This window comes from Cebus imitator, unplaced genomic scaffold (assembly GCF_001604975.1).
Source record: "Cebus imitator isolate Cc_AM_T3 unplaced genomic scaffold, Cebus_imitator-1.0 Scaffold129, whole genome shotgun sequence".
Lineage (NCBI taxonomy): Eukaryota > Metazoa > Chordata > Mammalia > Primates > Cebidae > Cebus > Cebus imitator.
Window position 1 is genome coordinate 1,145,016 of NW_016107444.1, and position 10,330 is coordinate 1,155,345.

At 39.5% G+C, this 10,330-nt stretch overlaps 1 protein-coding gene across 2 annotated transcripts in view; it reads right to left on the minus strand.

Annotated features, from left to right (window-relative positions):
• EIF2B3 (eukaryotic translation initiation factor 2B subunit gamma) overlaps positions 1–10,330 on the minus strand; it is a 114,421-nt gene that overhangs the window by 74,672 nt on the left and 29,419 nt on the right. The window lies entirely within an intron of this gene.

The window sequence follows — 10,330 nt, forward strand, 5'->3', positions numbered from 1 at the left end:
AAAAAAAAAAAAAGTAGCTGGGTGTGGCCTGAGCTGGTAGTCCCAGCTACTCGGGAGGCTAAGGCAGGAGAATCGCTTGAACCCGGGAGGCAGAGGTTGAAGGAAGCTGAGATCTCACCACTGTACTCCCCAGCCCGGTGACAGAGTGAGACTCTGTCTTAAAAAAAAACAAAACAAAAGTGCATGTTTTATTATATGTGAAGAGTTCTCAGTAGACAATGATCTTACAGGCTGCTATATTATTGCTGTTTTCTATGTCATACTTCTCTTCCCCAACTAGATTGTAAACTCTTCAAAGGCAGGCTTCTGATTCTTTTATATTTCCCATAAATCTTGTACAGTGTTACATACTTAATAATATGTGCTACTAATTTCTGTACAGTATCTATAGCTTACAGAAACATTTTCACACAGTGACAAAATAGCATAAGGATTAAAAACAGAACTTCTAGAGCCAGACAGCTCAGGCAATTACTAGTTTATGTTAGGGCAAGTTACTTAACCTCTCTGTTCCTCAGTTTCATCTATAAAATGGGGATAATAATAGTGTTTGCCTCACAGGTTTATTATGCAGATTAAATGTATTAGTATTTGTAAAGCATTTATAATAGTGTTATTAATTAAAACATTAAATAAAATGTTAAGTTAAAAAAATTAAACAGGCTGGGCACAGTGGCTCACCCCTGTAATCCCAGCACTTTGGGAGGCCCAGGCGGGTGGATCACAAGGTCAAGGAATCGAGACCATCCTGGCCAGTGTGATGAAACCCCATCTCTACTAAAAATACAAAAACTAGCTGGGTGTAGTGTGCGCTTGTAGTCCCAGCTACTTGGGAGGGTGAGGCAGGAGAATTGCTTGAATCTGGGAGGTGAAGGCTGCAGTGAGCTGAAATCACGCCACTGCACAGAGCAAGACTTCGTCTCAAAAAAAAAAAAAAAGTAAACAAAATACATCCTCTAATTTAACCCTCACGACAACCAAATGAAGCAATGCTTCAACACCTCTTTATAAAGGAGAAACAGAAAGTTTAGCTCTAGGAAAAACGAGATCTATAAAGATGAATTTGCTTCCTACTGACAGACAATGGCTGCTAAGTTAACAGAATTTGTTTCACTGTTGGCTAAAGCTGCCTGTATACCTACAACCAAATATATTATTCAATTGTGTGATATGTTTAGCTCAGGCACTTGAAACCATTCAAGATCACCAATCAGATGGTCTCTGGTCATCTTATATGCAGTGTTTGAATATAAATGAGGAAAAAAATTTTGAAAAATTATATGTTGGTGTTTTTTGTTCAATAACCAAGTGAAATTCAAAAAAGGAAGGGCAAATATTGCCAATCTGAAGCTAAATTTTGCAGAGAATTCTAAATGCCACATAGCAGCTTAGACATATATCAATTTATAGATTACATGGAAACTCGAGAATGTAACAGTCTGCAAAGGTCTCATTATAAGCCAGCCATTTAAAAAAGAAACACAGAGATGTTATTTTTGGATATAATTTGGAATGCTTACCCTACCCAAGTCCTAAGGCTCACAGAAACCTTGAATCACTGACGTCCTGGGAGCAATAATTCCCAGCCAGCCAATTTTTCAGCTATGTTGCACGTTAGTCACATTTCTCTCCCTCTCAGACCCTCCACCTTGTATTGCTTCTTTGCAGCTATCATAGTAACTGGGACTTCAGAATGTGATACAAATTATAGATACTTGGAAAGGTTTCTTTCTGTTCTGCTTTAGTAAAATGAATTTCACTTTGGGAGCAGAGTAGTTAACTATAGATTGTCTTCCTATGAAGAAAGACTACGCAAACTTAAAAAAGCAGATAAAACTAAACTTCTATTTTAAAAAATCTGTCATATTCAAGTATTCACGTTTTTTCCTCTAGTTGATTTTTACTTCTCTGATTCTTCTGTCTTATTTGCAGGCATTTGCTTATCCTTTCATTCCTTTATTCAACCAATAAATATGTTTGTACATCTACCCTATGGCAGGTGCTATATCTAGAGTTGGGAATTCCAACTTATTTTATGAGACCAGCATGATCCTGATGCCAAAACCAGGCAAGGATATTATGAGAAAGAAAAATTAGGCAAATTTATTCATTAGCAAGTCAAAATAGAATATCGAGTAAATTAAAAAAGGTCACAAACTTGTTGGAGCTCCTCCCATCCAAAGGAAAGGTCAATTCCCTATCCTTTATATCTGGGCTTGCTCAGTAACTAGCTTTGAACTAACAGAGTGAAGCTGAGGTGACAGTGTGTGTTCTGAGTTTAGGCCTCAAGAGACTTTGTAGGCTTCTGGTGTCATTCTTAGAACCTGCTGTTGCTACCATGTAAACAAGCCTAGGCTACCCCCTGGATGGTAAGAGACTAGATGAAAAGAAAAATTCAGCTGTCAAAGCCGAGGCTCTCTCTCACTATATATATATTTTTTGGAGGTGCAGTCTTGCTCTGCTGCCCAGGCTGGAGTGCAATGGTGTGATCGTGGCTCACTGCAACCTACACCTCCCAGGTTCAAGCAATTCTCAATTCTCCTGCCTCAGCCTCCCAAGTAGGTGGGACCACAGGCATGTGCCACCATGCCCGGCTAATTTTTGTATTTTTAGTAGAGATGGGGTTTTGCCATGTTGGTCAGGCTGGTCTCAAACTCCTGACCTCAGGTGATCCACCTGACTCCCAAAGTGCTCAGATTACAGGCGTGAGCCACTGGGCCCAGCCAAGGCTGTAAACATATTAATGAGCTCAGTTATGGGAGACTAAGATAAGAATGATAGTTGCCTCCTGGTATTCACATCCTTGTGTATCCCTTCTTCGTGAGTGTGGGCTGGCCTAGTGACTTGCTCCTAACCAACAGAATGTGGCAAAGGTAATAAAATGTTATTTCTATAATTAGGTTATATAAGATTGTGACTTTTTTCTAGAAGTCTCTCCCTTGCTGGCTTTGATGAAGTAAGTTTCCATGTTGGAAAGGCCTAAGTGATAAAGAAAGAAGGGTAGCTTCTGGCCAACAGCTTGGTGGAAACTGAGGCTCAGTCCAACAGTCCTTAAGGAAATTAAATTCTCCCAATAACCAAGTAAGCTTGGAACCTAATCCCTTCCCAGTTAAGCCTTCAGATGAGGCTCCGGCCCTAGCTAAGCCACACCTGGATTCTTGGCCCACAGTGTTGTTTTAAACTGTTAAATGTGTGGCAACTTTTATAAGTAATGAATTGTTAATACACTAGCTGATATCACTCGAACAGAAATGAGCCATCTCAACTACACTTAGGCCAAACTGCCAACCTACAGACTCATAAGCAAGTAAATGTTTGTTATTTTAAACCTCTAGAGTTTAGAAATGTTTGTTATGTAGTAAAAACTAATACAATGTGTGAAAGGACACAAGCCATAACCAAGTTGGGTTTATCCCAGGTATCATCACATCATCAGAGTAAAAGAGAAAAACCATATGACCACTTGAATAGATGCGGAAAAAGCATCTGATAAAATTTGTATACTTAGGCAAAGAAACTCCCAATAAATCAGAACTAGAAAGGAACTTTTTCAATCTGATGACCTATACAGTACCTATAAAAATGTATAGTAGGCTGGGCGTGGTGGCTCACGCCTATAATCCTAGCATTTTGAGAGGCCAAGGCAGGTGGGTCATTTGAGGCTAGGAGTTTGAGACCAGCCTGGCTAACATGGCAAAACCCTGTCTCCACCAAAAACACAAAAATTAGTCGAGCATGGTGGTACATGCCTGTAATCCCACCTACTTGGGAGGCTGAGGCAGGAGAATTGCTTGAAACCAGGAGGCGGAGGTTGCAGTGAGTCAAGACTGGGCCACTGCACTCTAGCCTGGGTGACAGAGACTGTCTCAAAACAAACACACACCTATAGTAAACATCATTTTAACTGGAAAGATGTTGAAAATATTCCTTTTAAAATCAGGAATGAGAAAAGGGTGCCAACTGGCATCATTTGTATACATAATTTTATTGTAGGTCCTGGCCAGCACAGTTAAGACAAGAAAAAGAAAGTAGAAACTTAGACTACGGGGGTTGAGGGGAGCGTCTATGGTCATAGCACCCTGAAGGTATCTGATCTCATCTGATCTATGCAGGGTCAGGCCTAGTTAGTACTTGGATGGGAGTCTGCTTGGGAATACCATGTGATAAAGGTTAAAAAAAAAAAAGACTACTGTGAGACTTTGGGCAAAGAATACAAAATTTCACTTAGAAAGGAGGAATAAGTTCACAAAGAGACTTAATACAACCGGTAATTAGTTAGTAACAATGTACTGTATTTTTGAAAATTCCTAAGAGAATAGATTTTAAGTGTTCTCACTTGAAGAACTTTGGAAACAGATCCTATAAGCTCCCCCTCCCACCCCAAGAAAAAAAGAGGAAAAAAAAGGAGGCTTCATGCAAAGAATCAAGAATCAGAATGATGTTGGACTTCTTAATAGAAAAGTTAGAAGAGAGTAAAAACAAAACAAAAACCTTCAAAATTTTGTGGTGATATGATTTCCAAGAGAAGTTTATATTCAGCCAAAATATCAAACAAATATGTGGGCAGAATAAAGACATTTTCAGGGATGCAAAAGCTCAAAAACTTACTTCTCACGGGCCAGGCGCCATGGCTCATGCCTATAATCCCAGCACTTTAGGAGGCCAAGGTGGGCAGATCATGAGGTCAGGAGATCGAGATCATCCTGGACAACATGGTGAAACCCTGTCTCTACTAAAAATATAAAACTTAGCTGGGTGTGGTGGCATGTACCTGTAGTCCCAGCTACTCGGGGGGCTGAGGCAGGGGTATTGCTTAAACCGGGGAGGCGGAGGTTGCACAGTGCTGAGATCACACCACTGCACTCCAGCCTGGCGACAAGGAAAAAAAATTTACTTCTCGCAATTTTTATCTTAGGAGGCTTCCAGAGGACATGTCCTACAGAAAATGTGGATATAAATTAGAAAAAGAAGAAAATAAAGAAAATATGAGGCTCAAGACATGACAGTGAAGGGTGAACCTAAAAAGTAAGAAAGAGGAAATTTAGGTTCAACATATGACAGTGACGGGTGAACCTAAAATGACAGCTCTATAGTAGGGCAACTCACTCAGATTAGAAAAGTTTTAGGAGAGGTACCTTGAAGAATTTGAGAAAGAGAAAAGTAATCATATACTACAAGGCTCAACTGTGAATACTATTTATACAGTCATGATAATGTAAACATAAAATATTCAGTTAATCAACGATACAATATAAACAATTGTATTAGAAAATTGGGCCGAATACAAGTTTGCACACATGTAGTGGGGGCAGAGCATGTGGTAAAATAGAACCAAATCTTTACATTCCATGGTAAGAAGCGAATAGATAATTCTTAAAGCCAAAAAAATTAAGACACAGCAAATGAAAGCATATTTGGAGATACGGAGTTAAATGCCAAAAAATTAGCTAAAAATGTTGAAAGTGGCGATCTCTAAGTGGGGTGAGGATAGATAGGGTGAGGGGCTGCTACTTATTATAATATACCTAAAATAATTAAACACTCTTTACATTTGGGGCATATTAAACTTTGATAAAGATAAAAACTAAATTCAAAAAAGAAATAGAAAATACAGGTTATGGAATCAGAAGGTATGGGTTTGATTTCTTACCACTTACCACTGATGTGATCTTGAGCAACTGTCCACAAAATGCTATTAGAAAATAAATGGGTTAAAAAACAAAACAAAACAAAAACTTGGCAAATAAGAAAATTATCTGACCTTCTTCTAGATTTTGCCTTGAGAGCAAATCTTGATTTTCTTTGTTTCCCATGTAGAATTAACAGAGAATTTATATATAGTATGTCCTAAATTCATTTATTGCATTAAAATTTAATGCACTTCTAAATTAAGAATCTGACGTCACACCAATTACCCTGCCTCCACATAAGTAAATTGTTTACTACCATGTTACCAAATATCATGCCATTAAATAAATTTTCCTATAACTGAATGAGACATTAAATTGATCGCTGCATTTTGCATACGCTCCTATTTTTATACTTAGCACATTGTGATTTATGAATCCTAGAATATTTAAATTTATTCCTGGCTGCGTATGGCGGCTCGCTCCTATAATCCCAGCACTTTGGGAGGCTGAGTCGGGGGGATCGCCATGAGCCCAGGAGTTGAAGGCTGCAGTGAGCTGTGCTTGCACCACTGTGTTCTAGCCTGGGTGACACAGCGAGAGTCTGTCTCAAAAAAAACAAAAAACCAAAACTAAAAAAGAAACTTACTTCTGGGCTGGGCACTGTGGCTCACGCCTGTAATCCCAGCCCTTTGGGAGGCCAAGGTGGGCAGATTACGTGAGACCAGGAATTCAAGACCAGCCTGGCCAACATGGTGAAACCTCGTCTCTACTAAAAAATATACAAATATTAGCTGGGTGTGGTGGTGATCACCTGTAATCCTAGCTACTCAAGTGACTGAGGCACAACAATCACTTCAACACGGGAGACGGAGGTGGCAGTGAGCTGAGATTGTGCCACTGTGTTCCAGACTGGGTGACAGAGTGAGGCTCTGTCTAAAAAAAAAAAATTATATTTTGAGTATCTAGGAATTTCAAGTCCCTTCAAATTATTTTTAAAAATGAGGTGGGATTCATAATCGCCTTCGTTGAGAGTTAAAAAAAAAAATGGAGTGGGATTTGGAAGACTGAGAAGAGGAAATAGCTGATGCAGAAGCCCAAACAGGATTTTTTGGTGGTACAGCTTCAAGAGAACTAAAGAAGGCTGTAGCGAAAGAAATGCTGCACAGGCTCAGAACTGCCTGCCAACATCTGTCGGTGCAGAGGGAGCTAAGCTGATTAAGAGGTGACAGCCAAGTAAGAGTTTGCACTCGTGGTTCTGAAGTACATTAACATGTACTGATTCTAGTCTGGACCAAGGCCATGTAACTCTGAGAACTGAGGAGTTTGAGAAATACTACAGTGGATTGGATGGGTTAAATAAAAGTTTCTTAGAACATTTTCTATTTCAAGTATTCCAAGACACATAGTGGGACTATAGAGACAATAGTCAATAATTTGTGTCATTAAATCATAATAGTATTAAATAATTACACAGAGGAATGTACAGGAAAAAAAGCCCCCTAGTAAACATTATCTGCAATAAAGCAATATAAATATATTATCTTCTCACTAAAATTGAGAGGAAAGTTTAAAGTTTCTAACAAGGGATGAAAAACAAATTATTTTTATATATTATTGCAAGTTTCAGATATACGTGTATATACGGCATCACTGAAATTCTCTTCATATGTATTGTCATTACTGTTTGATTTTTGTGAATGTAAACAATTACAGACGTGAGGCTTTTATAAATTCTTTTTTTTTGGAGATGGAGTCTTGCTCTGTCACCCAGGCTGAAGTGCAGTGGCATGATCTCGGCTTACTGCAACCTCTGCCTCTGGGGTTTAAGCAATTCTCCTGCCTCAGCCTCCCGAGTAGCTGGGACTACAGATATGCACCACCACACCCAGCTAATTTTTTGTATTTTTAGTAGAGACGAGGTTTCACCATATTGGTCAGTCTGGTCTGGAACTCTGACCTCAAATGAGCTCCTCCTAAAGCGCTGGGATTACAGGCATGAGCCACTGTGCCCAGCCTATAAATTCTTTTAAGAACACAGTACCTAATCTAATTTTCCCCAGCAGGTTTCAAGTTTCTTAAAATGACCTATGACTGGGAAGAGTACCATGAACGCTTGTTTGTGTACCCTTGAAGGTAGGGATACTGTGGTGTTTTGGTGTTTTTTTTTTCCATTTCTATAGTCTTGGTGCCTAGTTCAGGAGTTGGCACAACACATACTCAGCAACTGTGTTAAACTGATCTCTTCACCCTTTCACTCAGTAAGTAGTATCAAGCAATGGGGAGACAATGGCTGAATAATAATGGTATCTACTGCTGAAAAAAATCAGGAAATGAGATTTCTCAGAGTTTAGAACCCCATTTCCCTGCACAGCCTTAGCTGGGTTTCTGGGTCTTGCTTACACTTCTAAGTTGTCCATTTTTTTCCTGAGAAGTTAGTACCTTCTATTTTTTTTTCTTCAAAAGTTGGTACCTTCTAGAAAACTCTAGTAATTTGCCCAAGATCCCACAGTTTGAATCACTAGAAAAGTTACATGCGGGTTGGGCACAGTGGCTTACGGCTGTAATCCTCACACTTTGGGAAGCCTTAGGCAGGTGGATCACTTGAGGTCAGGAGTTTAAAACCAGCCTGGCCAACATGGTGAAAACCTGTCTCTACTAAGAATATATATAAAAAAAAAATTAGCTGGGCCTGGTGGCAGAAGCCTGTAATCCCAGCTACTCGGGAGGCTGAGGCAGGAGAATCCCTTGAACCTGGGAGGCAGAGGTTGCAGTGAGCCAAGATTGCGCCATTGCATTCCAGCCTGGTTGATAGAGTAAGACTGTTTAAAAAAAAAAAAAGTTACATGTTACATGTGAGCCTTCCAAAGAGACTTGTCTAGACATTTGTCACTATGAGTTTCCTTTTAAACTTACAAGCTATTACGGCAAAAATGCAAAGAAAAAAACTCTGATGGTCTGTGGTTTTTAAACCACTGCCATTTTACATGAAATAAATATGTGATACAGAATGTTTACAAAATTATTAAATGAGATTTGTTAAGTTTCAGAACCAAATTACAATAAAAATTACAAATTATTAAGCATCTACTATCTTTCAGGTAATGAATGGGCCACATGCTTTATAAACACGTCACTTAATTCTCACAAAAATCCTGAAAGGATTCAGGCTCATTTTGCAACAGAAGAAAATAAAATTCATGAAGATCAAGGTAATTTGCCCAAGATCCCACAGCTTTTGAGCACTGAAATCCAGTCTGAACTCTAGACCTTGTGCTCTTAACAATCATGGTACAGCACTAGGTATTTAGTTAAAAATCTCAAAATCATTTCTAAACATAAAATTAATAGGCAATGTAGTTAGTATCAGTCTGCTAGATCCATATTGCTAAAAGCATTACAAGCTCATGTACTCTTGTAATACCTACTCATGAATTTACTGCTCAGACTATCATCTTTAGGATTTTAAACTGCTGGTGCTCAGGTCCACCTTCACTTGCCTGGGGGGTGAGAAGAGCTGCCTTTATAAGCAGGCCATTCAATAATATTTATTGATTGCTTACCATGGGCCATAACTGGGCCAGGTGCTGGGAATAAAATAAATAAAACAGAAATGATCTCTTCCCTCATAGAGCTTATAGTCCAGTAGGGGAAAGAGTAAATAAGAGAGCAGGCTGATATATATAGGCAAACAAAAGGACATACCTTACGCTAAAAGGTCAGGAAAGGCCTTTCTTAGAAAATAACTTGAAGGCTAAGCTGGATTTGGAATATATGTGTTGGGAGGAGAAAGGGGTTGGAGAGCATTTCAGGCAAGGAAGCTGTGTAAAGACTTGCAGCAGGAATCAAATACTCCAAAAAGTCTAAACATGAATTTGATCCTGCCCTCTTTAGTACCTACATCTCCCATAAATCTTCTGAGAAGAAAGTGGCAAGGGGAAGAAAAGTGGCTTCAGAAACATCTAGACATTAGCCATTCCCCTATAAGTTAGTAAGAACAGCATTTGAGAAAGTTGGGTCTAGAAGTCTAGTCTATTAAATATCTGGGAAAGTAGACTGCAGTCTGTCTGGCACACAACAGCAGCCAAGAGGCATGCCAAATATACAATCTGAAAAGCTTAGGATTATTTAAAAAATGCTTATGATTGAAATGCATAGCATTCTATGGGGGGGAATTTAAAACTTAGTTATTTAGGTGAACCTTAGCCTTCAAATATAACAAAATACAGATATTGAGGAGTTCAAAATTTCATGTTAAGAATGAAAACTAGGCTGGGTGTGGTGGCTCACGCCTGTAATCCCGGCACTTTGGGAGGCTGAGGTGGGTGGATCACGAGGTCAGGCGTTCAAGACCAGCCTGGCCAACATGGTGAAACCCCGTCTCTACTAAAAATACAAAAACTAGCCAGGCGTGGTGGCGGGCATCTGTAATCCAACCTACTTGGGAGGCTGAGGCAGGAGAATCGCTTAAACCCAGGAGGCAGAAGTTGCAGTGAGCCAACAGTGCATCATTGCACTCCAGCCTGGGAGACAGAGCGAGACTCTGTCTCAAAAACAACAAAAAAAGAATGAAAACTTGACCCAGGTCTGATGGCTGGTACCTGTAACACCAGCTACTTGGGAGGCTGAGGTGAAAGGACTGCTTCAGGTCAAGAGTTTGAGACCAGCCTAGGCAACAGAGCAAGACCTAATCACTCTCTTTT